Source organism: Plectropomus leopardus, chromosome 10 (assembly GCF_026936395.1).
Source record: "Plectropomus leopardus strain MGB_pleo_1.0 chromosome 10, ASM2693639v1, whole genome shotgun sequence".
Lineage (NCBI taxonomy): Eukaryota > Metazoa > Chordata > Actinopteri > Perciformes > Serranidae > Plectropomus > Plectropomus leopardus.
Genome location: NC_142185.1, coordinates 9578844 through 9605686, shown reverse-complemented (window position 1 = coordinate 9605686; position 26843 = coordinate 9578844). Strand labels below are relative to the sequence as shown.

General features: G+C 38.6%; 1 protein-coding gene across 2 annotated transcripts in view; it reads left to right on the top strand.

Moving 5' to 3' along the window:
• adarb1b (adenosine deaminase RNA specific B1b) overlaps window positions 1-26843 on the top strand; it is a 140300-nt gene that overhangs the window by 25732 nt on the left and 87725 nt on the right. Inside the window, exon 2 of one of the 2 annotated variants that reach the window (XM_088083013.1) lies at window positions 26760-26833. The exons of the other annotated variant lie outside the window; for it this stretch is intronic. The gene's annotated coding sequence lies outside the window, so the exon portion shown is untranslated. The remainder of the gene's footprint in view (window positions 1-26759; window positions 26834-26843) is intronic. 2 annotated transcript variants of the gene reach the window in all.

Genomic DNA, 26843 nt, shown 5'->3' with positions numbered 1-26843 from the left:
ATTTGATACAAATTCAGATTTGATAAAATGCTATCAAACCCAAACCCAAACCTAAATCCTGACTACTAATAAGGCAGAGAAGTGAACCTATGGCATACCCTCTTCCTCCCATTGTTGTAGTTATTTTTCTAGAGTGCAGCGCACTGTGTTGCAAGGGTCATTGCTTGTAATAGTTTGCCTCCTTTTAAGTGGCAGTTGTTACGAAGCTGGATAACAAAGTGAAGTCCATCTTGCCCTATTGTCTCCTGAGTCAAACCCACGCAAAAGGTTAATGTGTTAAAAGCATGATAAGTAACCTTAAACCAATAGCATTTGTCAGTACACACATACTGATAATGTAAGACACTGAAAGGTAGTATGGTCAAATACATTAAAGGATTGAGAACAAAAAAGGGATTTTTTCAATAAATTTTGATGGTCTTGCATTCCCGATTCTCTCACTGATCTGTACTTTGCTGCGTGTGAGCTCTCAGAATTAGACACTTGATCTGGCAAGGATACAGTCCCGTTCACTGCCTACAGTACCAGGCATGCTTGACTTTCTGGAGTTGGCGGGGCTGAGAGCCGGTAATCCCTCCAGAATTTTGGAATTAATCTGTAGCTGATATCCAGCTCATCCACTGCTCCTGTAGAGAGTCAAGTTCCTCATGGACGGGGTCTCCTTCTCTGCCAACTGCTTATATTGTGTGTTAGTAATTATGATGGCCATCAGCGAATGTCTGAGGATCATGGCCATTTTATATTCAAAAGTTTTGTTGATTTATTTTTGTGTGGAAAGGGATTTTAATAATCAAAGTAATAACCTTAATGTGACGCTGTGTGTTTACCTATATATATATATATATATATATATATATATATATATATATATATATATATATATATTATTTTTTTTTAGATAAATGGGTCTGTGAACTCAGTGCAGATGGATTTCATCATGAGATCTTTTTGTCCTTCCAGTTTTTGTGGAGTTTGAGTCACAGGGTAGTTGATCGATCCAATCAAAGCTGATCAGATCAGAGAAATGGATGAGAGGAGAAGGTGCTTAGACCCAGCGCAACAAGCTGTTAAGCAATAAATAAATAAATAAATAATAGATAAATAAATAATGAACTTATTTGAATTGCTGAAAAAATCAGAGATGTGCATGGTGATTCAGAGGTCTGGAAAAAGGCTGAACCGTCCAATACTTTGTGTCATTGAGTAATACCAAAGCTCCATTTTTAGCAACACTTTCTTTTTCTTTATATAGCTTGTTATGTAAATTAAGGTAAAGTTTTAGCCTTGATAACAAAAGCTACATAGTCCATAACTCCAATTAGATGAACAGGGATTAGAATTAGAATCAGACCATTTTTGCACCACGTGAACTGTTACCCAAACTGTGTAGTTATTGTCCCTGTGAAAAAAAAAGCTACGCCAGGTAAAACACATCAAGGGGACAAAAACAAATTATCTCAAAGTAAGTCAGAGTCGCATAGTTTGATGGTGTAATATTGCCGTATGTGCTGGTGGAAAATTGATTTGGATCTCAATCCTCATTAATTCCCAACTTAAGCTTTTCCTTTAGATTCGGTGATGTTAAATGTCGGGCACTGCTGGTGTTTCTGTTGGAGCGTGCGGTTTCCTACAGATTGAATGGCTGCTGTTGTCTTGGACAGGAGAAGCAGATTCATGGCAGACTAAAAAGTATTCTTTAACCAGAGCAGAAATGATAAAGTAAAGCTTTTTTCCCCGTATATGCAAGGCAATGGAGCTTTAAAGAGGCCAGAGTTTGCAAAGTTGGTGGGTTTGAAACACCTTAATAAAGCAGAAAGCAGAGCAACCTTTCCGGGCTTACTGAAGGATGTTTTTACCCCTGCAACCCTAAATTAATTACTGCTTTTTAATAACAGTGCTTACTTAGAAGTACTAATAATGTATTGGTATTCTGATAATTAAAGTCTTGTCCATGCAGACACTTTGTGTTTGCTTGTGAAGAGCTCCATTTCCTGTTATTGAATTCCATCACTAACTCACTATATCTCAGTTCTGTGCATGATTGAGCTCTGTGAGATTTAATGGTAAATTTCGAAATGACTTGATGGATATGAGGCCATTTGTATGGACATACAGTGGTTAATAAAAAGTGAAATAGTAAGGGTAAACAATGCACAAAAAACAAGAACAGCAATCTGCAAGCTCTTCAAATTGACTTGTGAAATGTGAGAAACATACAGCTCATTCCTTCAAGTGATTTTATGTGCAGCAAGTTGTGGAATTTCTTGTCTGTTATGAAACACCTCTTGTATTTTGACACTTGTAAAAATACATTTGGGAACTGTGTGTTATTTTAGCTGCAACATTGCTACTGTTTTATCACTATCTCCTATTAAATATTCCTCCATTATCTTTTCTTTTTCACAATGCATGATTTTAAAATTTTTTATTTCTTTTTTTTTTTATTATTTTATTGGGTAACCACTGGTGCTGTCTGGCAAGCCCAAACACACGATTCCCCCTCCCACTAAATTAGACCGTACAGCAGAATTCTTTGGCACTCATCAAATTTAGTGTTGACTCATTGTACAGTCTCATGGAAGTACACTCATCAACCCTTGAGGGCTTTGCTGTCTGTTGACAATGGCGTGCTGTAAATCAAATAAGTCATTTCAACCGAAGTTTCAGCTACAGTTGAACCGAAGCCATTTGTCCTTCAATTGACCTTGTCTTCATTGCTCAACGTGAACCAAGTGAGGAGTCAGAGTGACCTTTTCACAAGCACGATGACTCCTAATATATACCTCAAGGGCGTAGCGTAACCCGTGCCTCTGGCGGGCCTCACTCATCTTGCTCTTCGCAGCTCTTTCATGTGTCACCGCATCAATAGTTCAACATCGTGACTTGTGCAAGGACAGAACTCGGTCTTCAATACCGTGCCCACAGATTCAAAACAAGATATTATTTTTTAATGAATCATGAGTTACGAGGATTTAATACCAAAAATTAAGACAGAACTTTGTGATAGATAAAAGCTGCTGTTTGTTCTGCTTGCGCTGTTATATGAGGATAGACATCTATTCATCTACCTGGATTAGATGTTGAGAGTAAAGCTCAGAAGAGATTTATGAGCGGCAGTTGTGACAGATAACTGTATCTTTTAGAGTATATCCCGCAGGTATATTACAGCTCCCATTAACAGCATTAAATCATTCATTGTAAGACGGTTTGGTTCTGCCTTGAGTAACAGACATCACTCAAAAGAGACTTTTGCTCTTAAAGGAGGACCCTGGACCCTTTTCTCTCATGTTTTTGTGTACAGGTGACTAAATGGAAGAACACTTTTTGAAATAGGTCTGGTGTTAAGTGAAAGGGCTGCAGCCCACAGCAGTGAAACAGGCTCTAATGAAACCACTCAGGGCATTGATGCACCATCAGTGTAAGTCCTCTAAGAGTGCTTGTTTTTGTCACTGACAGACAGATATTTACTTGAGATAGATTTAGATATTTATATACTTTTTTGTTAAAGAGTAAGATCTTTTTGTTTAACCAGAAAGCCCTAAAATTGCCGTTGCCAAAGCCACTATTCTCCATTTAAATAAAAAGTAATTTAAGCATGTATAGAGTCAGCATATTTTCACATCTAATGGGGTGAATTAAAAGTTTATATCAACAAAATCTGGAGTTGCTGATTGTTGGAAGAGTGAAAAGACAAACCAAGATGGCCTTTGTAAGTTTCGTTTTGTTTCTGTTGACTTTGAATGAAGTGTGTTTTAATAAAACAGATGTCTATTTATATTGAGTCTGGTGGGTTTGGCGATGGTGATTTCTGGGCTGTTTCTGGTTAAACACAATGGATCTTAATTTTTAACATTTTTTTTCTCTTTATGGATCCTTTCAGTAATGTCTGATACTTAAAATACCAATCTGAATTTGTCAGAGGCAAAAACAAGCACTTTCATTGGACATAAATGGACAAAATTGCCTTGAGTGGTTACATTGTAGCCTCAACTAGACAGTACTAAACTAGACAATCTGTCTAGTTTAGTACTGAACCTATTTCAAAATTAGTTGTTCCCATTAGTTAGACACAAAAACATGGAATAATTGGGTTCAGGTTGAAAAGGTACCATTTAAATTTGCTTCTCAAAACCAAACAATGGGAAAGAAATAAAAGAAAATGAGCAGTCCATTAATTCACATTTGTGAATCAGTATTTGGATGCACCTTGCATTCTGTCATAAGCATAAGGGGATGCCTAGATGGTGATGTAGATTAACAGTAAACTTCCTCATTCCCTGTCCAAACCATGTACCCCCGGAAAGTAAGTATACATCAGAATGTTGGAAAAAATGGACTCTTATTATAATTGTGCATTGGAGAGATGACATCATTCAGGTCACAGAGGTCCCTCAGGATGAGCTTTAGAAAGTTGCAAAGTAAAAGGTCAGGTCGGCCGCCGTGCTACTGTGCGTCCCTGACAAGGATGAACTGCTACTGCGGTACCCATTTTTTGTAAAAGCAAAGAAAAAACAAACCCAGAGAAAAGCTACGCCTGGCAGAACAAGCACGTCACTTGCGACCTCTCGTCTGTGCATATGAATGAGGCACATTGACTTATTCCTATATTAATTAGATATTGAAATTTTGGAAGTTTCTAATCAATAAACATAGATTTTTTTTCTCCTCCACAAAGTAAACACACAGAGTTCTGTATTTGCACTTGGGCCCCTCAGCATGTTGTTCGTCCACATTGTTTTTCCAGATCTCTGACACATGTTTGAATGGAGTAAAGTATCGGTGTAAAAGACCACAGAGGATGAAATATTTATCTCAGTGATGCTCTGACTCGTGCCTACAGCTCAATGACTCTTATAATATTAATTTTCCTTCCACTCGTTTGTAGTCTGTGGGCAGCTAACAGGAGTGCAGACAATGACAGCCTTTATGATTTATGAGGCCACTGTTTGATCACTCTGTGGCAGAGATAAATGGAATTGTGGTTAGTCAGCCAGTGAGCCGGGCCTTGTGTGCGTGTGTTTGTGTGTATATCTGCATTTGTGTCCGAATGCATCCACCCTCTCCTGCAGTCAAACATGACCCTTTCAGTGGAGCCATCATAAACTCCAAGACAAAAGCTTTTGATTGATTACCGAGTGACAGTTATATGTCCTGTGTCATCAGTGAGCTGGCTATTGCCCGGTGATTGATTATTTTTATGTTGACCAATGAATCAAAGAGGTTTGGCTGAGAAGCTCTGGTCATGAGACTGTTGTGAGTTTTGTGTCCTTGAGGCAACTTTTAGAGAAAATCCAGGGTGAGGGAGGGTGAAAAAAAAACAGATTTTGCCTTTTTCTCTCATGTAAAACCAGATATAGTTTATTTTCCCTGGTCTGAATCACTGGTTGAGTTGACTTGTTAAATTTTCTTCTTTGTCGGTTTTTAGCTGCTGGCAAGTATTGATTTTTCTCATGTGCATCCCAGTATGCAAAGTGGACTTGACTATGGGAGCCAGGTGCTGGACAAAGACCACCTCCTCTATAGCATGGGTTCATCAAACAACGTTTTTACACAAAGATCACGCCTTGGTATTTTTACACAGAACCAAACAGCAGCAGCGTCATGCTGCTCCAGGTTGTGATTTTAGACAGCATGCTGTCATCGCGGAATCAGTGTGAGACTGTGTGACGTTTAACACATCAGAGTCAGCCTCTAGTGTGACTTTGAACATACCCGCCAGCAGCACTTTGTAGGGTAAGCCGTTAACTATTCGCTGCTTTGCAAATGTCCAGCCGTTAGTCATAACAGCAGTGTAAAAAGGAGCTAAAAGCTGACACTTTACATTCACTCTCGGGCAAAACAAAAAAAACTCAATAGTAATGGATTGTGTCACTCCCATTTTCATTATTATTATTATTGTATTATTTAATGATAATCTAAAAGGGACAAAGCATATTAATTAATCAGTATAAAATACAAATGTAGATATGGAGGACTGTTTTATATCCGTAGTACCTAGGCAGGTAACAGACAAAAGAAATAAAAAAAAGAAAATCAGAAAAGAACAAAAAAAACACACAAAAAACACACAAACAATACAACAATTCATACAGAGAAAAAAAGTTTTGTTATTTCTTACTTCTGTTTGGGGGATTATTATGCTCTCAATTGGCAGCGTTCAGAGAATGTTGGGCTACACTGGAGGGAGTATCTTTGAAAGGGGGCATTATTCAAATAAAAAATGTCACAATTTTATCATTAGATTTGCCTTCATCATTGTTAATGTCTGAAGCCTTTTTTTCTGATGAGGCCTTTCCTTCTTAAGATAAGGCTTTTTTGAATCGCTTGTGCAGCTTTTAATATTTTACAGTGGAACTCTGATGCTTCAGGCGCACTTCTCTGTCAGAGGGCGCGCCTCAATTCTTTTAGAGCACATCAAAGTAGACAGCTATCTCCTGCAAAACCGCCAGGAAATGTAGTGTTTTACCTCCAAACTGCACCAAAATGCAGGAAATTAAGTTTTTTACCACCAGACTCCCTGTTTTATATGTGACCCCCTCAGTATGCCCTCTTGACTACAAGCTGAAACGAACTTCACTTCAAGGCACTGTGAAGGAACTGACAGATAATGACTAAGCACATAGGGCTCACATAAACTTTCATTCATAGCATCTATTTTAATTGATGGGGGCTTTTAGGAGCCTGGATAATGGAGCTGCGATCTAAGTTTGGAAACTACAGTTCCCATAATTAAGGAAGTATATTGCCATTGAGTTAGTTATTAAACTGTGGACAACATCCTGAGACTCTTGTTTTTTTTTAAGCGTATTTTTGATAACATTTTAAGGAAATTTGCTTTATTTAAAGCGTGCCGAATAATCCACTTCCTGTTTTCCGTGCACCCACGGTTGTATAGACATCTATTGCGGGATGATTTTGAGCTTTAAAAAAACCCCATAAAAACATTATAATTCCGAGGCAAGTCCTGGAGTTATGAGGAGCATCTTTTTTTCTCTGTGGTTTCAAAGCAGATTTATAGATCTTTATTCATAATGGACAAACAGAGATAACGGTACCCTCAGAAAGTATAAATTATGCTGGATCTAAAAATACGTGTCATGTTGTTTTGGTTAGATTTGACTCCAAGGAGTTTTCCCCCTACTTCAACTACTGGATCTCAATGCAGCTGCTTTGGTCTGCAGCAGAGGACGATTGCTGTGTTCAAATCTACCCAAACAAATTGTACCAAGAGGGAAATCAAACCAGAGTAAGATTCAACTGGGCTTGACAATGCAGGTTTAAAACCGCCCTAAGACTCTGCTGTGTTTCAGAGCAAGTTCTTTTCCAGTGTAAGAGGATGCACAAGAAAGACTCGTGCCCCTTCCGCTGTGAAATAAAGAGCTTGTCAGGCGAGAAAAAAGACTCAAGGGGGGGTTGATTCTGCAATGGCAAATCACCACCATGGCGGCAATATTTTATACTGCCACATGTTTTCAGTTCAGCGGGGTATTTATAGTAGTAGGACTGATGATGTAAATAAGCACAGCTGCAGTTCAGTTAATTTATATGCAGTGCTGCTAATTAAGACCTAATCCAGGACTGCATTAAAAAGAGGTGTGTTTTCTGCCGCAGAGCTGGAAAAAGTAGTTGAAGAAAATAATTTAAATATTATATCATTATTATTATTATTATTATTATTATTATTATTATTATTACAAATACATATATATTTTTTTCAATCATCATAAAATTAATCAAACCTCAAAATGTAAAAAAAAAAAAAAATGAAAAAAGAAAATAACAAAATATGTTGTTATTTGAAGCTGCAATATTTAATTGATTTCCTGATTAGATGTCTGCCATTAAATAAATTGCAAAATTAGTTTGATAATCGATTAATAAGTTTCAGTATTTTTTAGAATAAAATAGCATTTTTTTATTTTTGATTTTTGATTTCAGCATCTTAAATGTGAATATAATTTGATGTTTTTACTCTGTCAGCAAAATTAATATTTTTGGGTTGTGGACAAAAGGTTGACATTTGAGGATGCCATTTTTGGGGACTTGGGAAATACTGATATAATTTTTCTTTCATCATTTATGATTTTTTTTTTATAGATAAAACAGTCAATCTATTAATTGAGAAAATAACTGACAAATTAATGGACAATGAAAACAATCGTTAGTTGCAGCCCCACTGTGCATTGCTGGATGTTTGTCATGTCTGTTTTCTCAATGCTAGATGAGAGACCCTGAATAATCCAGCACATTCCTTAATTTTCTGCAGATTTCTCTTTTGACCATTTAAGTATTTATTGTTTGCCTGATGCATTTTTTGTATTTTTTTGCCACTGTGGTCAATCAGCAATTCTAAATCAGATTCAGTTGCCATTTTCCATTTTTATCCCCCCTATTACAAAGGAACCAACCTCAGTACATTTTTGCAAGTACATGAGTCAGTAATTAAGTAAGTAAAAAAGTGAGTAAGTAAGCAAGTGAGTGAGTAAGTAAGTGAGTAACTAAGTGGATGAGTAAGTAAGTGAGTTAGTAAGAACCCTCAACCGCTGCGGTGAGGACGTAACATCTAGACATGGCCTCCTCTACCAACTGAGCTACTGGGCGTTCCCTATTTTTGAACTTCTGAGGTAATGGTTTTCATTACATAAAGTGCAACACACACTGCCCCAAGTGAGTGATGTGTAATTTAACTCATGCAAAGTGATGTCCATAGTACACTCTGAATGCGTTTACATAGGCAGAAGAAGTAGTGAAGGTACTCTAGCCGGGATGAGCTTAATGTGATGAGTTAAATGAAGAGTTAATCCTCTTACACCAGTCTGTTGTGTGTCCATATGGAATGTCTAACCCATTCCACTTTTATCAAATCCAGACTACAGAGCACATGAGGGCATGGATATTACAAAGCAAAAGTCTGAGCTGGCTCAGAAAATGTGGTCAGCCAAAACAAAAGTATATTTCTATTTTTCTTTTTTCTTTTTGAAAGACTGAAAGATGAGGTGCTCCAATACTCAGCTCTTGATAGGTGCAGTAAAATTAATCTTATAAAAAGTACAAATTCATTTGCATTTGGGTTGCAGGCGTACATCCAAATACTTAATTTTGTATTCTGTTTTTGAATACCCTCTTAACCATGCCACTTGTAATGGCTCAGCAAGAAACAATAGACAGCCAAGTAAAGCTTCATTTGAATTGTGCTCTGAGAGGCTCATTTACCCGGACTATAGCCTATAGACTTGGCTCATGATTCCCTGCAGCCTAATCCAAAGAGCTACAGCTTATTGATACTGTTAACAGGCATGTTAAACATGTCCTTTCATGCTGAGAAAAGAAACGCGGCTTTGAGGTACAAATTAAAGTTCTATATGTGATTGGCTCCTGGCTGAGGGTGTACAGAGCATTTCACTAATTGATATTAATTGATTTAATTATCATGTTTGTGTTTACACTCAAGGCACTACACGTTGTTGACTAGTAATTTCAAATGAATGGTTGTTCCTGTGTCACAACCCCACAGCTGGAGAACACCCCGCTGTAATGGTTGCAGGACATAAATGACAAGTAGTGATGGTGCTGCTGCAGTGGCGCATTTGTTCTCAGAGGGGTCAGTCACTTGCGGTTTCACTTGCCCTTCTTCTTCGTGCATCTTTCAAATTTTCCAGTAGAATGATGTATTGCAGTCACTCTCATGTCACAACATTTTTTCATGACATTACAGCCATGATTTTTAAAGAACACAAAATTGTGTTTCCCTGTTTTCTTACTGACCAACCAGTGGGGACTGATTATTTTCTACCACTCTGTCCTGGCATTTTTGCAATTATACCAGTTGGCCCAAGGGTGTTCTCCATTGTTTGTCCAAGTGTCACAAGTGATATCTCAGACATGGCTGACTGGACTTTGAAAGCACTTGGAGGAATGATGCATTTTATGGTTGCATGTCGGGGATTTTCAAGAGCCTGTGGCCATAATAGGAGGAGGGTTGGAAACATTCTTATACCATGTGCATGCTCTTTTCCAGCAGCTCCCTTCATACAATAATGAACTTTAACTGCAGCGAGCCACTGAGTTAAAAAAAATCTGATAATCCCAGTTCCAAAAATGTAAATGAAAACATTATGTAAGTATTTTGCAGTCCTTTTTGATCTATATTCCATTGAATACAATGCAAAGACAAGATATTTGATGTTTGTCACTTTTTACATTTTTTTTTTTTTTTTGTTGAATTTGATGCCTCCAACCCACTTCAAAAAGTTGGGGCAGAGACATATTTAGCACTGTTCTATAACACCTTTTGTTTTTACAAAACTCAGTAGGTTTTTTGGAACTGAGAACACACTTGAAGTTTTTACAGTGAAATTCTTCAGTTGCTTAACAGTCCGGAGGCTCTGTTGTTGCAATGCACCACACATTTCTAGTAGAACACAGGTCTGGACTGCAGGAAGGCCAGTCCAGTGTCCATACTCTTTTACTACAAAACCACACTGTTGTAACATGAGCAGAGCGTTGCTTGCCATTGTTTTGCTGAAATAAGCTGGGATGTTCCTGTAAAAGACGTAAAAGACGGATGGCAGCATATGTTGCTCCAAAACCTGTTTGTACCTTTTAGCATTTATAGATTTATAGTTGTCATGTTAGCCATGATGCCATGGACACTAACACAGCCCCATACATCACAGATGGATTTCAAGATTTCCTTTGGTGAAATAATTTGTAGTTGAAAAAAGGCAATACAAAGCAATAAATAGTATTGCAATTCTCATTATATTGCAAAGTATTTAAAATTGCAATAATGTATTTTGACTCAATTATCGTAATAATATTGTATTGTACAGCCTTGTACGGCCTTGTAATAGGTGTGCAGTTTTTCAGTTAAGGCTACCAAAGCATTGCTGATTGAGCTTTTTAATCTCAAGTTAAGACTCTAACCATTTGCTATGTGCCTGCTTTACGTATTGCTGATCACTCTTTCATGAAACACTGAAGAGTATTGTAATCACAGGCAAGACATTTGCATCATTTTTAGAGCTAGAAATTCAAATCACAAACATTTTAAGTACCATGGTTACTATTTTCTTCCTTTTTTGGTGTCAAAAACAGAGGTGAACCTGGCAAATTGAAACAAACCGAGAACTTGACTGTCTCCATCAAGGTGACTTGAATTATTTCCGTCTACTGCTCTGCAAAAGCTCCTTTTAGTCTCACAAACAGCCACCAATTCTACTCTGATTTCAGCCAGACTTTACGGCAGGGGATGAAAAGAGTGCACATATGCTTCATCAACCATAGCGATGACAACAAACAAAAATATGTGGCTGCTGGGGAATGACTAAATGCTCACGACTCAGGCAGAAGGGGCTCTTTAACAGATTTCTGAGTTCAGAGACTAAAGGATGCAAAAATTGGGGTAAACAATCTAAAAATAAACGCTACCTTGGTGATGGCAGGAGATGCCTCTTTGTGCACAAATGGCATAGCAGTGAAGTTCTCGCTAAACAGAATATTTGTTGACTTTGTGAGACATAGTTACAGTTTTCATGTGAAGAAAAGATTAATAAACTATTAAGCTCCCTGGGATAAAGACTCTTACATAAGGTTCCTTCATGTTTCCATAATCTCGATTTGATCTTGCAAAGCACTGAAAATAGAGCATGCCACACAAGCATCCAAGGTGAGAAGTCATGTGACCTGCTCCAGCTGGGTCTGGCACTTCCTAAATGGCTTGAAGAAAACACATTTTGCTTTGAAAAATGGGCGACATTCCCCTTTAAGGTATTGAATCATCAAACCTCATTGCTGAATCACCGAGTGCCCATTCATGGGTAGCAAAATATAGCTGAGTTTAGAGTACTGGCACTCAGTTACACAATTGTAATTCAGTACTACAATGGATTGGATGTAAAAAATCTTCCCGCAGCAGCTGGTGACTCTGATATCATGCAGCAAATTATACCGCTAAAAATGCACACCCGCACACACACACACAGGGCAAACACTTAAGCACACTGAACAAGGAAAGCTTTCTCTGCGCCGTGAATGAGTAGCTATGGCTGAATGGTTGAGTGTGTCCTCTGTCTCTGTGAGGTCGACAGCCCAGGGAAGATTAGGAGGAGGCACATCAAATGAATGAGAAAGGAAGAAAGAAGAGAGGAGAGGGGAGGAAAAGCTGACGGCTCAGGAAAACCTGCTGCATTACACTTGCTTTAAGGGAATTATCTCAGTGAGAATTCTGCAGGGTCTGAGATTGGACATGAGCGCACACACATAAAATATCTCCCGGCTTAAATCTCTCCTTAAATCTACATCAATCTGATCAGCTCCACCTATTTGTAGTTGTATCTCATGGTTTGTGTGTTTGCCTCAATTTCACCGCCCTCTTCTCCAACCCCCCTCAGCACTCGCAGTGCACATTCACGTTTATTTTTGTAAATGCGTTTCTGCATTATTCATTACTAGCCGTGGCCTCGCCTTTGGCAAGCCTCGTGGGTGGCCTACATGCACACGCACCTTCTCACCTGCAAAACACTCAGTCCTTTTCTATTTTGTGTTTCCTGACACGTTTTGGAATAACGTTTCTACAGCAGCCAGTTGTGAAATCACAGTAAAGCTGTTAATTATGACAAAGGGTCTGTTGTCAACTGTTCACAGGACCCAGTGAAAAGAGTCTGTGTCACTAACTGGTGGCCAGTGTACTTGGCAAGGAAGTCAAGGGTGGGGCCGGGTTGTAAATGCAAGCTGTTTGAAAATAGTCTCCCAGACACGATGCGTCACCGCAGCCAGGCCACATCAAGCTCCCTGCTCCTTCTCCCTTACTGGTTTCCATATGTTCTGTTGGCACCAGGCACTACTCTTTCACACATTCTCCCAGTTTTACATGTAGATGACAAAAAAACTCCCTCTCGTTGCCTTTAATATGTGGTCAAATGTTGCATAAGCAGAATAATCAGACATTTGATTTACTACAATCAGTTTGAACAACATGTAGAACTACATTTTTTCAGGCCAAAGACCCTTTAACTGAAAAAAAAAACAGAGCAGGGACCCTCTAGTACATATTTAAAGCTAAGTTGCATATTAAACTGGGCCTACATTAGAGTGTAGGGCAGCCTAAAGTGTCATGTATAAACATATAAAACTGAACTGTTAAAATATTCATTGTCATTTTTTTACATCATGGATTCATGGGTAACAGCTAACCTATCCTCAATGTTGTGTTTTAGAAATTAAATGGTTTTTTTTTGTTTGTTTGTTTCTAAAAAGGCAGATTTATCCTCCTTCATATTATGTTGGATACATGTTAATGTCTATTTTCAGACTTTTTTTTTTTTTAAAAAGAAGGAAATTAATTAAAGGGGGATGACTTAATCTTTCATCTAGCGTCAGGTCAAACATTGTCTAATTCTTATGATTAAATACTTGCAAAACTGGTAAAATTTCCACCTGCCTGAACTGTACTTCCCGTTTAGTGGTAATTTGCAAATGTCAGCATGGTAACACACTAAACTAAGATGGTAAAATGATTCCTGGTAAACATTAGCATGTTGTCATTGCAAACATGTTAGCACAGGGATATGAGCATTCAGCTCAAAGCAGTGCTGTGTCTCAGCACAGCCTCAGAGAAGAGCCATCAGGGCTATAGACTCAACCATTACTGAAACCATAGTATGTATGCCAGTAGCAAAAGCCAGCAGCCAGACTGGGCCGCTGTAGTATAACAGTTGTCTGTTTTGAGAGAATGTGCCTTACTGGTGTTGTTAGGGATGGATCTAGTTTGGTATAGGGTTGATATGATATGATGAACACTGTGGTTGTAGATTTTCAAATGATCTGTTTTCCAGTAGCTTTATGTAATTCTTTAAAAAATGTCCATTTATATGTCTATATGTGCCTTATGGAATAGCTTGCATTATGGAAAGTGAAAACACATTAATTCTTTCACTGTTTGTTAGGTCACGTTTTTAGACTTGGCAATGTCAGATTGTCCCAGTTTAAAAAAAAATAAATAAAACCCAAACTGCGCCCTCCGCTCTGACATTTGTGCTGACCTTTAACTTTAGTAAACAGTTCCATCCCAACTGATGCTCTCTGTGCATTTGGCTGCCACCCAAAGTTGGGCATTCAGAGAAGCTGTAGACAGTAAAAGTGCATTTATGCTTTAGTGTACTAAAGGCAGCTCCTGCCTCATTTAAATGGATGCGAGTGGGAGAAATGTAAAAGTACAACTCCTGGAGGTGGCTGAGGTCATGTTCACAACAGTAGATGTACCCACACCTTCATACTGTATGAGCACAAATATCTTTATTCTTATAGACAGATTCTTAAACATATTTGTTATGAAAGCTGTTGTTATGTCGCTTTTAGAAAAATACTTTTTTGTCAGATTTGATGAAAATGTCATATTCTGACAGTAGTGCATGAGAGAAATAAGATTTGAAAAAATAGGCCAATCCAGAGAGCCCAGAAGTCTTGAACGCAACTATCAATCACTGCTCATGTACCGCAGTCACACCGTCAAACTTGGCAGCACTGATCAAATATGAATCAAGATGCAGTTACTGAATTACCCATTTTTCAACTCAAATGTTTTCAGAAACGTATTTTACTATACTCTTTAGCTGTAAAGTGAGAAATTGGCAACCGGCCGCCGTGGCAATCAGTCGAGCCAAAACAAAGCACTGCCCACAGGCAGAGCAAGCACTCTTATTTTTCAGCTTATACAGTACACTAAAATCTGTTTCTGGAAACATTTTAGGTGAGAAATAGGCAATTTGGTTAACCTTCAGCTACAGTGGATTCTTGCAAATGCCATTAGCAGCACTAGGAGAAGGACAAGGAACATGATTTTTTATTGACAGATGATCTGTCTCATGTACTACTCGAGATGACAAAAATTTTTTATGAAAGTTACCAACTGTAGCTTTACATTAGAATTACAAACAATACTGTGAATATGATACAATAAAAAAAAGAAAAAGAAGTGAAGAAAGAGGGGTAAAGACAAGTGTCCCTTATGTAGTTTTATAGCTTGAATGTATTACGCAAGCATTATTTCTCACAGTCTACTGCACAGAACTGTGTAGCCTCACTGCTTACTGTATACCTCTCTTCATGCTCCCTCCCTCTCTGACTGTCAAATTGAGGAGTGACCCTGTTTCTGCTCTCTCGATAACATCTTTTTGACTTTTGTTTTCTAAGGTCAGCTCACCTGTGTAACACAAAGAACACCCAGCAAATATCTAGCTCTGGGTACTAACATCAACTGCTGTCAAACAGCATTATAAAGGCAGTTTGATGGGTTGTCATAGTGACGTGGTAACATGCACTCTGGAGGGGTGAGTCATCTAGAAAAAGTGATGACAATGAATGAAATGTGCCAAAATAAAAACTATTCTGAAGGGATTTCAACCCTTCAGCATTTGATGTTTTGTATTGTACTGGATGAATGGGCAGACTTTTAAGATGGTTTAAGTAAATAAAGTCACAAATAAAAGTTTTTGAGGTACAGACAAACAAATGGGTTAATCGCTAGATTCAAACTTTACCTTTTTATCTTTTTTTAAGCCAGTTATCTTTGTAATGTTGGCTATTTTCATTTTGAAGTTAATGTTTGCTTAGACGTACCAGTAGATTGAGCCCAGATTCAAACCTGATTGGTCTGTTTTTTATTTCGTTTCTCGTTTGCCTGTGTTTACATGTGGTACCAATGCAGGAAGAGCGAGTGCCAAGCCCTCCAGGCCGCAGAGGATGTTGGCTAACTGAACCCACCTGTTGTATTTGCCAAATGTATACCATGCTAATTAGAAACTTGTTCACTTTGAGTCAGAACAAATTTCAATATTTAAATTTCGAAATGAAAGGACAAGTTCCCAGCTTTGGTTTTTGCCTGCCATAGAGTGATTTTAGCCATGCTAGTAGCAGGTCCCATGGGGATGGGAATCAGCCTCTCAGTGCGCCACTTCAGTTAGTTCAGTTCGAACTGATATATCTATCGGATTAATTACCATGAAAGTTTGTACAGAAATTCATGGTCTCCATGGGATTTATTCTACTGCCTTTTTAAACTGACTTTAAAAGAATCCATCCAGCACAGACAGAGCTTTCCACGAGTTCTTTTTTCCTCAGCAGCAGTTTGTTGCTTGAGGGGTCAATGGCTGAGAGGAGCACCTGCTAAAAGCAAACTTTTAGACCCAGCATAATGTACAGTTAAGTTTCACTTTCAATACGCCTGACATTCTGCTGCTCTGTCTGTGCCAAAAGTACACTCTGCGCTCGCTCAGAGAGGTAAAATGCATAACCAAATGATAAATATAATTCAGCAATGCTCCTAATGATCAGTCCAGCTCCATTAATAAAAAAAAAACCTTTTTTGTGGTGGCAGATGTTTTATGCGTATTTGGCTGCCACAAATCATAAATGTGTAGGAAACTCAGAAACCATTAAACAGCTGAAGGTAAGCATTGTTACTGTAAGCATCATAGCATTTAGCTCAGTACACAGCTTTGCCTGATGGCATTCTGTTTGCACTGGGAAGTTGGAAGTTCAGAGTTCCCAGTTAGAAATTTTAACTGGAATGCCCCCTGAAGTGTGATTTTACTGAAGTCTTTTACATCAAATCTTGTGTGGTCTTATCTCTAACTTTGTAATATTTCACAATGATGAAGTTCAGATCTCAGTCACTTATTTATCTGGAGTAGAGTTTTGTGTGTGTGTGTGTGTGTGTGTGTGTGTGTGTGTGTGTGTGTGTGTGTGTGTGTGTGTGTGTGTGTGTGTGTGTGTGTGTGTGTGTGTGTGTGTGTGTGTTACTGCTTCACAAGCAGCTCACTGTTGTCTATAGTGTAGCATACAGTCACGATGGCTCAGACAAATTAAAACCCGCTAAGCCTGCAGACTCTGTAATGAACACAGGTGCAAAACCTAAACCAAAGTATATACCCGCCTATTGATACAGCTATTCTGGAAAATCTTATGGCCTCCATCAAATGCACAATACATGGATCTCGTGCATGCCAACGGTTAATTATTTACTCATACTCACAGATGCACACACATTTTTGCCCACGGTGACACCATGGGGTCACAATGTATGTGATGGAGTCAGTCAACCAAGAGTGACCTCATTTAATGCAGCCGCTCTGTTTAGTCCTCTTCTAATGAGTGGTTGTGACTCATAATCTATACTGTGTACTAAAGCCGGAGGGTTAATCAGGCTGATGGTGTGTCTGTGCGTTTGTGTGCGTGTACAGTATGTGTAGCTCGTGTCAGACTGTTAGACGCAAAGTGGCTCTCAGACATAATTTCTCTTGATGGGGGTGGCAATTATTCATGAAGTCTTTACAACATTTAACCTTTTGTAGTATAATGTCAACAGATGACTTTAATATCCAGGTGTAGCAGTAGGTGTAATAAGAAGTTGTGCTTTAAAGGACAACTGCTGTGACAATACTCTAATAGTACTGTGACAGCAGTCGGAAGAGCATAGCATAACTTTTAAAACTTGTTGCCATGTTGGCAACCAGACATCCACTTTTGGTTCCTGAAGCTCAAAATATGGTTCCCTTTTTTAGTCACCAATTTTTTTTACTACTATACTACTTAGTTATATGTCAACTTAATAATGACAATGTGACATAAAAAAATCTTTAGAAATTTTTATCTAATGAAATTCTTTGTAGTGTTTGATTTATCATAATTTCTAAATAATTCAAATCATCAGTAATGTTCTATTGTCTCTAAAACATGCCTGTTCACACGTGAGTAAATGCACCAATGCATGTGCAGTGTCATCACGTGTAGTGTTTAAATATCAACTAATGTAGCAAATATTAACAATTCATTTATTTTTTGGTGCATCAGCTTACACTAGCCACTGTAAACTCCTGGCCAGACTACAAGTAAGAATAAATTATAAGTATTATAAGAAATGTGCCCCCACATTAATTTATTTTGGTGGCATAGTATACCTTAATATACTATTCGGTTATGCATTGCACCACACTATTGGAACACAGAATGTACTCAGAGCACAGGTGGAGCAGCAGAATGCCAGATACAGTGAAAGTGAAACTTAACCATTCATTGCACTGGGTCTAAAAGATTGTTTACACTTGCCTCTGCTGTAGTCACTCCTGTAATTCAACTATGAGATCAGATCAGCTCAATTTATTATCATGGAAGTGTTGCCTGTGCTTCATTCACAGACCCACAAAGACCGCTGAATTGGGAGAAGGGACACACACACACACACACACACACACACGAAACACAGAAAGTTTGCTGAAAGGAAAAAAAAAACCAAAACATATTTAACTCAGGCTAAACGATGTCACTTTTTCACTACAAGATTATTCATGAAAAAAGGACTGGCCGCTGTAGTTTTCACTTTCTTATGAATCAATAAAATGGTTTACATACTGTTACAATGTTGGCCCTATTTGCAGTGGTAATGCTTAAACAAATTATTGTTCATACAAACTTCAGACTCTTGGCCTCAAAATATTGTTAATGCCTTCTTTGGGAATAAGCCGAGCATCAGCTGAAATTGAAGCCTCTGTAGCTCCTTGTGGGGGTAGGGCTGAAATGTGTCTTTTGCTGCCTTGTGTATTGGCAAGATGCACAAAGCTGTCAACAGAGATGTCAGAAGAGTCAAAAGTTTTTTAGAGCAAGCAAGAAAAGCAGATGCGTAGGGAAAAGAAAGGATGTGGTTAGACAGTCGGAAAGGAAGAAGAAACAAGATAGGCACTGGCTATGGGAGAAGTGTGTAAAAACATGCATTAAAGTTTCTAAAGCCTCATTTGCTGTAGCCTCAGGATACTTCATTCCTGCAAAAATGACTTGTGCTTTGTTGTTCTTAAAGTATTTCATTATGGCTCTCACTTTAAATGTCAAACTTCAGACTAATGTTGCATCAGTATTGCGTTCATGTCACATTTTGCCATCAACGGGGCAGCTTTGATCACATGCCTTAAATTCAAAGTGAAGACTGGTTTACCCTGCTACATTTCTCTTAAAAACTTTATTAACAAGGGAAGGCTTGCTGACCATGCACGTGCATTCTTAGCACAGCCTGTATAATTCACATTCATGCAGTCACTCACATTTATAGCATTCCGATGCTGGCCGCTGAGCAGCTCAATTGGATTGACTAGATGTTAATTCCCCAGAGATACCTTTGCAGCAGCTTTTTGAGTAAGTGAGAGTGAGTCATTTGCCTCTCTCCCTCTCTCACAATCTCCCCCAGTATGTGACTTTCATCCTAATCCCTGACTTCAGGTTTCAGAAGTGATGGCTTTTTGGCAGCCCAATAGGCCCAAAGAGCCATCAGCTGTCACGCCATCTGCATAATGATGCGGAAGCGTGCTGAGGTTGGTTGCAGTCATCTGTCACCATCACAGCTTTCTCTGGTTTCACCTGCTGACATATGTCACACTTTTCAAAGAGAATTTTGAGATAACGTCACTAATTTAGATACAGCTGATGTTAGATATTGTAGCAGAAGATATCAAATTCAATAGCGCCTTGCAGAGAGATTTGAAGAAGAACAGATTCAAAGGGTGATCACTCAAACAGATACATCTGAACGGCGGATAATAACAGTAGGTTGTGGAGAGGTCATGTTTAATAAAAGGGTTGTACATTTACCAACCAGGGCTATGATTTGTCCTTAACTAAAACTGAAGGCTGCTTTTATTGTACTTGTGCATTCTACAGTGAACTTGCTAGTCTATTAGAGCCCTGACACACCAAGATGATGGACAGCCGTCGATCAATGTCAGGCCGCCTGTGAGCATCTGTCACCCTAGTTTTAGAGGGGAGTCCTGAACTGTTGGCGATAGCTGCCCCTTGTCGGCTGTTTTTTGGCAAATTCAGGATGTTGAATTGGCATCTCTGATTGGCAGTTCAACTTAGTTCATAAGAAGAGACAAGAAAGAGAGGAAAGCAAACAAACAGCTAAAGTCAAGGAGAAATGTGATTGAAACTTACTTATTTTAAGTTTTGTGTGGCTATTTAGCTCTGTTTGGCATGAACATGTTTCATAATTGTTTGTGTTATTGTTATTTAACACGTTAAAAGGCCTTTTCGACATCTGGTTAGGTTGTCAATATGCTAACTGGCTAATTAGCGTCTTGACAGTCTTCTGGTTCACCATTTGGAAAGTCAGACTACCGCCACCTGTTGGTTTGGAGAGCTATTTCCTTTCAGACATAATGTGCACACCAGATGGTCTTTGGCTGCTGTCTTTGCGATCTGTTCAAGAGCAACATTTCGGCCAAAACAAAGGCGATGTGAAGCAAAAATGTAACAATCAGCCTTCACCACCATTAGTTCATTGATGTCAGTTTGGTGTGTCTGGACCTTTAGGAAGGAGATCAAGTGTCAAAGAAGTCAGGTGGGGTGTTTTGATCACTGATACACCCAGAGTGCAACAGGACACCATAAACAACCAATCAAAAGTAAATCAAGCTTTACAAAGCCTATGCCAACCAGTTAACACCTTGTGTATCAAATTCCATGCAAAAATATTTATTGTCATGGTGGTGTTTCCTACAAAATTACTAGCTACCTATGGTGGTAGCTGACAAAGGTGTCAGAAGGGGATTGTGGAACGCAGATCACTCAGAACTTGTTGTGAGTGCTGCTTTTCACGGCAATAGTTTTTTTTTTTAGAATTTCTGGATGGATAATTGGTCGGTGATTGGAACAGTTGCTGCAGAAGCAAGTGAAAAAAAACCTTAAGACCCAGCACAATGAGCAGTGAAGTCTTATTTTCACCAAGCCTGCTGTTCTGCTGCTCAGTCTGTGCCCAGAATATACTCTGTGCTCTGAGACTGTGTTGCAAAGAGTAACTGAATAGTATGTATATTTCAAAAGCTCTCCTAATGCACGATTTAGCTCCAAAAATATAAAATCAAAATGTGGCAGCAGATGTTTTAATCATTACAGGCCGCCACAGATAAATAAATTTGTTGGAAACCCCACTGGTGTCTGATAAAGTTTTCTTGCTTCAAAACATTGCTTGGCACTTCTGTTTTTCCTGGATTTTAACATAATATCAGGTCCTAACTAAAGCTCATACTGTTCATGTTTTCTATGATTTTCAGAAACTTTGTAAAAATGGGGAAAATGCATTTTAACTTAAAAACAAAAAACAAAAACAAAAAAACGCGACTAAATACATATGAATGAGATAATGCTTTAGGGACAACAGAGATGCTGCAAGTCTTCCTTCACTGAATCATACTGTCAAAATGAAAGTCAGGAGGGAGGAATGTAACACTGACTGCATTTTATCAGTTTGGTCCTCAAGTTGTTCTGTAAACATGCAACTGATATGGTCTCACAAAGATATGAAGTTGTTATTTTATTGCAGATGATTTGAAGAGGTGTTACGAACCCACTGATGAACCACTTTTGCACTTTTGTTCTCTAATTGGCAGCAAAAGCATCCAACCAGCTGAAAGCGAGAAACACAGATCATTGAACACTGTTTTGGGTTTTCTGCCGCGGGGAAATGTGATGTCAGAAATGCAAGTGAACTTTTTCTCACTCTCTGGAAACGGGGTTAATTGCACTGTGTTGAAAGTTTGGATTAGCTCAGGGCAGGCTCCATTAACAGCAGTCGGCACTCGAAAAACCGTTTTGTCGTCAGGTTTCCACAAATTAAGAAGCAACATGACGTTCAAGAGCTCGTTTAAGAATCAGCAACCCAAGCGTTTCGCTCTCGATTCATTAACATTGAATTGCTTACCAGCTGTTGTCTTTAATGTATCATGATTGACATCTGCCACTGTATTTGGCTGCTCGTGTGGAAGTGCAGCAGTAGTTAGTAGGAATGCAGAGTCCGTGCAAAAAAAACCACTGAATCAGGGGCTGTTTTTAATAAGATTTGCAGCTGCTAAGGGTTTTGTAACAGACTTAGCAACACAGTGGAAATGACTGTCAGGATGAGCCACACAATGCAGATTCTTTGCTACTGCTGGAGGGAAGCAAGGGTCATCTCTGGGACACAAGTCATTCCCCTCTATTTCAGCAAAATAGTGCTGCTTGATGCAGTGTTATAATGAGATTTCACCTTGTTACAGGGTTGTTCACTGCACACATCCTCATAGTTTAAAAGCAAGCAACCTCTGCTGTCACCACTAGCCTCTTGGATTCCCCCGTCTTGCTCTTGATAGTTAGTGGAGGAGGCACACCAGAATCCCCAGAGCAGATAATAGATGTGGCTGGATGTTCTTAAACTCAAACTGATGTATTTATTCACTACTAAATTAGCTGTAATACCCATAGAGACTTCGCCGCACGAGTGTTAGAGTAGCCCAGCTTCCTCTTCTGTAGCATGCCTTGGTCACAAGACACTAAGGTGAGTCATAGAAACACACAGCGGACTTATGTAACAAATCTTACATTGTATTAACGAAAAAAAAACCACATATTTTTTGTACATACTATATGCAGATGCTCCAGAGTCTTGCCTTTTTTTTCTTTTTTTTTAATTTGCACAATATTTCTGCATCAAGCCACAACTGGGAAATGATGATAAAAATTACTTTTAAAGCTGGTTCATGTTGTGTAGTGTTAGTAAATGTAACAAGACTGTTTCAAGGACATTCATCATGTATTGGTATTTTGGATTCTCAGCCCTTCAAAGGCCATATAAAAAAGTCAGTTCTTTCTACATTACTTTAAAGCTGGGACAGGTGGGTCAGATAGAGCTTTGATATGTGTTAATATGAATTTCAGACGTGAGGAGTTGCAATTTCAGAGGAATAGGCTTTGATTCTAGGCTTGTATTTAGAAGGCATAACCTGATGCTTCTTGCAGGGGTGATGTTTCGGGCTGCGTTTGAAAAAAAAAAAATCACAATACTAGCACAAATACCAGTGCCAATGCCAATATAGTACTTAATTAGATACCTTTTTTTCTATGTCATCTAATACCCATCATGTGAATGAAAGCATTCACTTGTATAAAATACCGCAACACCCCTCCCCAACCAAAGGATTTTTTACACAAATACATTTTAAAAGTGTTTGAATATTTAAAATACTTGTTAAACACAACTGGCTGACATGTAACATCAGGGCGTTTGTGCACCATTAATTTAAGTCCACTAAGAGTGTTTGTTTTTGCCACCAACAGGCTCAGATTGTTGTTGGCCAACATCTTGGAAAGGATCCCTACAGAGATAGAGAGATATAGATTTTCACATCTAACTGGGTGAATAATATGAGTTATTTCAACATGAGAGTTGGTGATTGTTAAAATAGTGAACGATGAACCAAGACGTTTTGTTTATTTGATTTATTTTTATTTTTTTTAAGTTTGTTTCTTTTGACTTTGAATGCAGTATTTTTGGGTTTTGGGATATCGATTTTGTGAGTTTCTGGTTAAACAAAAAGGATCTTTCTCTCTAACAAAAAGGTCTATCTTTCTAGGGATCATAGACTGCATCAAAATGATGAGAGTAGCTGCTGTGACGTCATCCATTGGTTTGTGGATGTTTTTTTGAAGCCTCGAGTTCGACTCAAAGACTGTGGTGATGCCTTGCAAACACCTTGACACTTGAGCGCCACCCGCCCTTAATTATGCGAAACTGTAAGCCTTAATTAAATGTAAATACGTACGTTTTCATCATTTATGTTGAAATTAGCAACAACAAAACTTTTTTGTATCAGGCTGTCAACGTGTTTTTTTCTGCTGTGAAGTTAAACATTTTAAAATGGGGGTCCACAGTGATATACTCGCTTTTGGAGCCAGACAGGTTGTTTTTTTTTTTCCACTTCATTTGGTTCTTTTTTTTTTAGCTTCGTAGGTTGCTGCTGGATAATCACTGACCTACAGTATTTATAGGTTTAGAACCTGAGATGTGCATACTGTCTGCTCAGATATTGTTATTGCGAATATGCTCTTGTCTCTGCCACAGTTTCTGAGTGTGGTTTTCACATTGAAACCATATATGCATAGCAACATGCACATATTGCATGGCAAAATATGCAAATTGAGGCTAACTTTTAAGAAGGTGACTCCTGTAAGAGATCCTTGTGGCAGCTCAGAGAGGTGTAGAGCACCTTGGTGTATGTCTTGAATACAGATGATGGAGACACACACACACACACACACACACACACACACACACACACACACACACACACACACACACACATATCTATAGGACATTGAAGGATGCGGTAGATGGAGTGCTTTTTTTTTTTTCCACAACCAAGTTGCCCATATGCCCAAGCAGATACCATATGGTCTGCAGCACTCACCCCACAAGCCTTTTTTTTAAAGGGACAAGCCAACTTTTAATGTGGACCTGCTGTGTGAGAGTAGAAGAGACTAAACCCTTATAAAAGCGACAGGAGAATTAGACTCCTTTATTAGCTTGGGCGTTCATTCCTTTTGCAGCAGAAAGCTAAGTAAGGCTTCTTCCTTCTCCAGCATGACTTCATGTTGCCTTACCTTACTTGAGGTGCAAGCGAGGTATTATGCTGGAATAACACCGGAGATCGTTGTGTGCATCACCCTGTGTATATCTAAAAATGAAAACCATAATAGCTAGAACATTCATTCTTTTTGTAATCGTAGAAAGCTTCTGTCGTTTCATCACATCTTACGCTTGTAATGATGTAATTGTGCTCCATGACTCACGATTTAAAATCGCAGGTGGAGTGTTCGGAAACATTTAATTTATGCTTCTACATTTAATTTTTAGGGATTTTACATATTTTGTTAATGTGTTTTGCATTTTTATTTTGTAAAATTAATTTAGAAAAAAAAAGATTTTTTTCTAATGTCACAGTTTCCATTATTTTATCAATTATCATGGTTTATCGACTTACGTATACTTTAATTTGCATTCCACACATTCTAGGGATGTAAAATATTTGAAGATCCTCCTAGAAACAACATCACAATAAGCAAGAACACCAACGCAGGCACTGGTGGCACATTTCCACTGCAGAGTTCAAATGCTTAAATTGTTTGATTAGGACCATGAACCTTAATAGTTTATCAAGTTAGTTTTTTTAGGATATCTATGATAAATGATCTTCCATTTCTCATCTGTGTTAACCTGCATTAAATGTGCAACTGATACAACTCTTGCAACTCTATGTGTTGCTCTTTTCTCTGTCTGTCACAGTAGAAGGGCAGCGGCTGGTTGGTTGAGGACCATGAGACTTGATTTTAATTCACCTAGAAGCCTTCGACTCAGGTTCTGCCCGTGCTAAACCTCGTCAGTGTCACCTCCATTTTTTTGTTTTCTGTCCTCGTTCCTACAACAGTGGAATTACTAATGTGATTGGACAGTGGGGCAGCATTTGCTCCCTTTTTCCCCACACCTCTGTGGATGTCTTGGCCGTTTACGGCCGCTCTGGTTTAAAGTGCTGTTTTGTTGTGGTATTGATGTGTTTGGCGCTGGCTTTGAGTCAAGTCGCTTTGGGCAGGGTCAGGAGGGTGTTGGCCAGTGGTTACTTCGTATGTAGTGGTGATCTGTGAAGCCCCTACCAAGTGCCTGCAGAGATTCTTGGCCTTGTTTCTTTTCATTGCTGCTTTGGGGTCAAATGTGTGGCATGTCAAAAAAGTCATATGTCAGCTCCTTTTAAGAAGTCATAGACCCTGTGTGTGACACCGGTTGAGCCTTATTTCAATACTACAGTCAGATCAGGCTATCCCTGTATCGGTATGGGAGATTACACATATCTGTGTATTTTTATGCATCTATGGCAGTGGTAGCTATGGCTGGAGGCAGTATGTTTCTGGATTTGTCCGTCCGTCTGTCTGTACCATTCACATGAGCATGATATCTCAAGAACACTATGAGGTAGTTTCTTCAGATTTCACACAGATGTCCACTTAGTCTTAACAATGAACTGATTAGAATTTAGTGGTCAAAGGTCAAGGTCATTGTGACTGCAGGAATTTCTTCAAATTTGACACAAACATCCACTTGAACTAAAGAATGAAGTGATTAGAATTTCGTAGTCAGATGACCTTGACATTGACTCAAGAATCCACATACCAAAATATCACATACATGTCTAATAGGATAAAATGCTGATATCTGACATTTCATGTTCAAGAGGTTAAAGGTCAACTTTACTGTGACATCATAATGTTCCACAAAAAACACTACTCTAGCCACTATTCCACTTTATAACTGAGGAATAAAAGGAAAGACATTTGGTTATATACTGAACTGATCATACTAATCTTAGATGCCCACGTAGCACTTTCCTTAATCGACAATTGGTAAAATTAATATAAAGATAAATCAAATAATTGTTGTTTACACAAAAAAACCACAAAAAACTCTGTTCCTATTTTAAACAATACCAAATGCTTTTTTCCCTCAATCATAGTTCACAGCAACATATTACATATACTTTAACAGCTTTTCGTAGCCTTTTGATTGATTAAATTTCACTTTTGATTATATTCTTTAGGACTGATTAATCGATTAATTGGTATTATCCATAGTGCCCACCTTGAAAGTGTGCTGATTGTATAGATCTTCTGTGGTGCCACAGGAGAAGATCTGTGTGAACACAGACATGGATTAAAACTCTAAGTGCAACTCGGCTGGTGTGCGGAGGCATACAATCACGTGGCGGCATTTCTAGTTTAATATTCAGCAATTATGTAATAGTCATTTCAATATATTAACAGAGTGATCTTATACTGCATGAACTTCTCCAGGATACTTCATATATAGCCACATCATAAAAAAATGAATAATCTCTTTTCTCTCTTTCTTTTTGCAGGTGCAGTGTGTTCCATTTGACTGCACAGGATCGGCAAATAAAACAGTCCCCCCTCCCGACTGCTCAGTGAAACGGTGAGTTCAG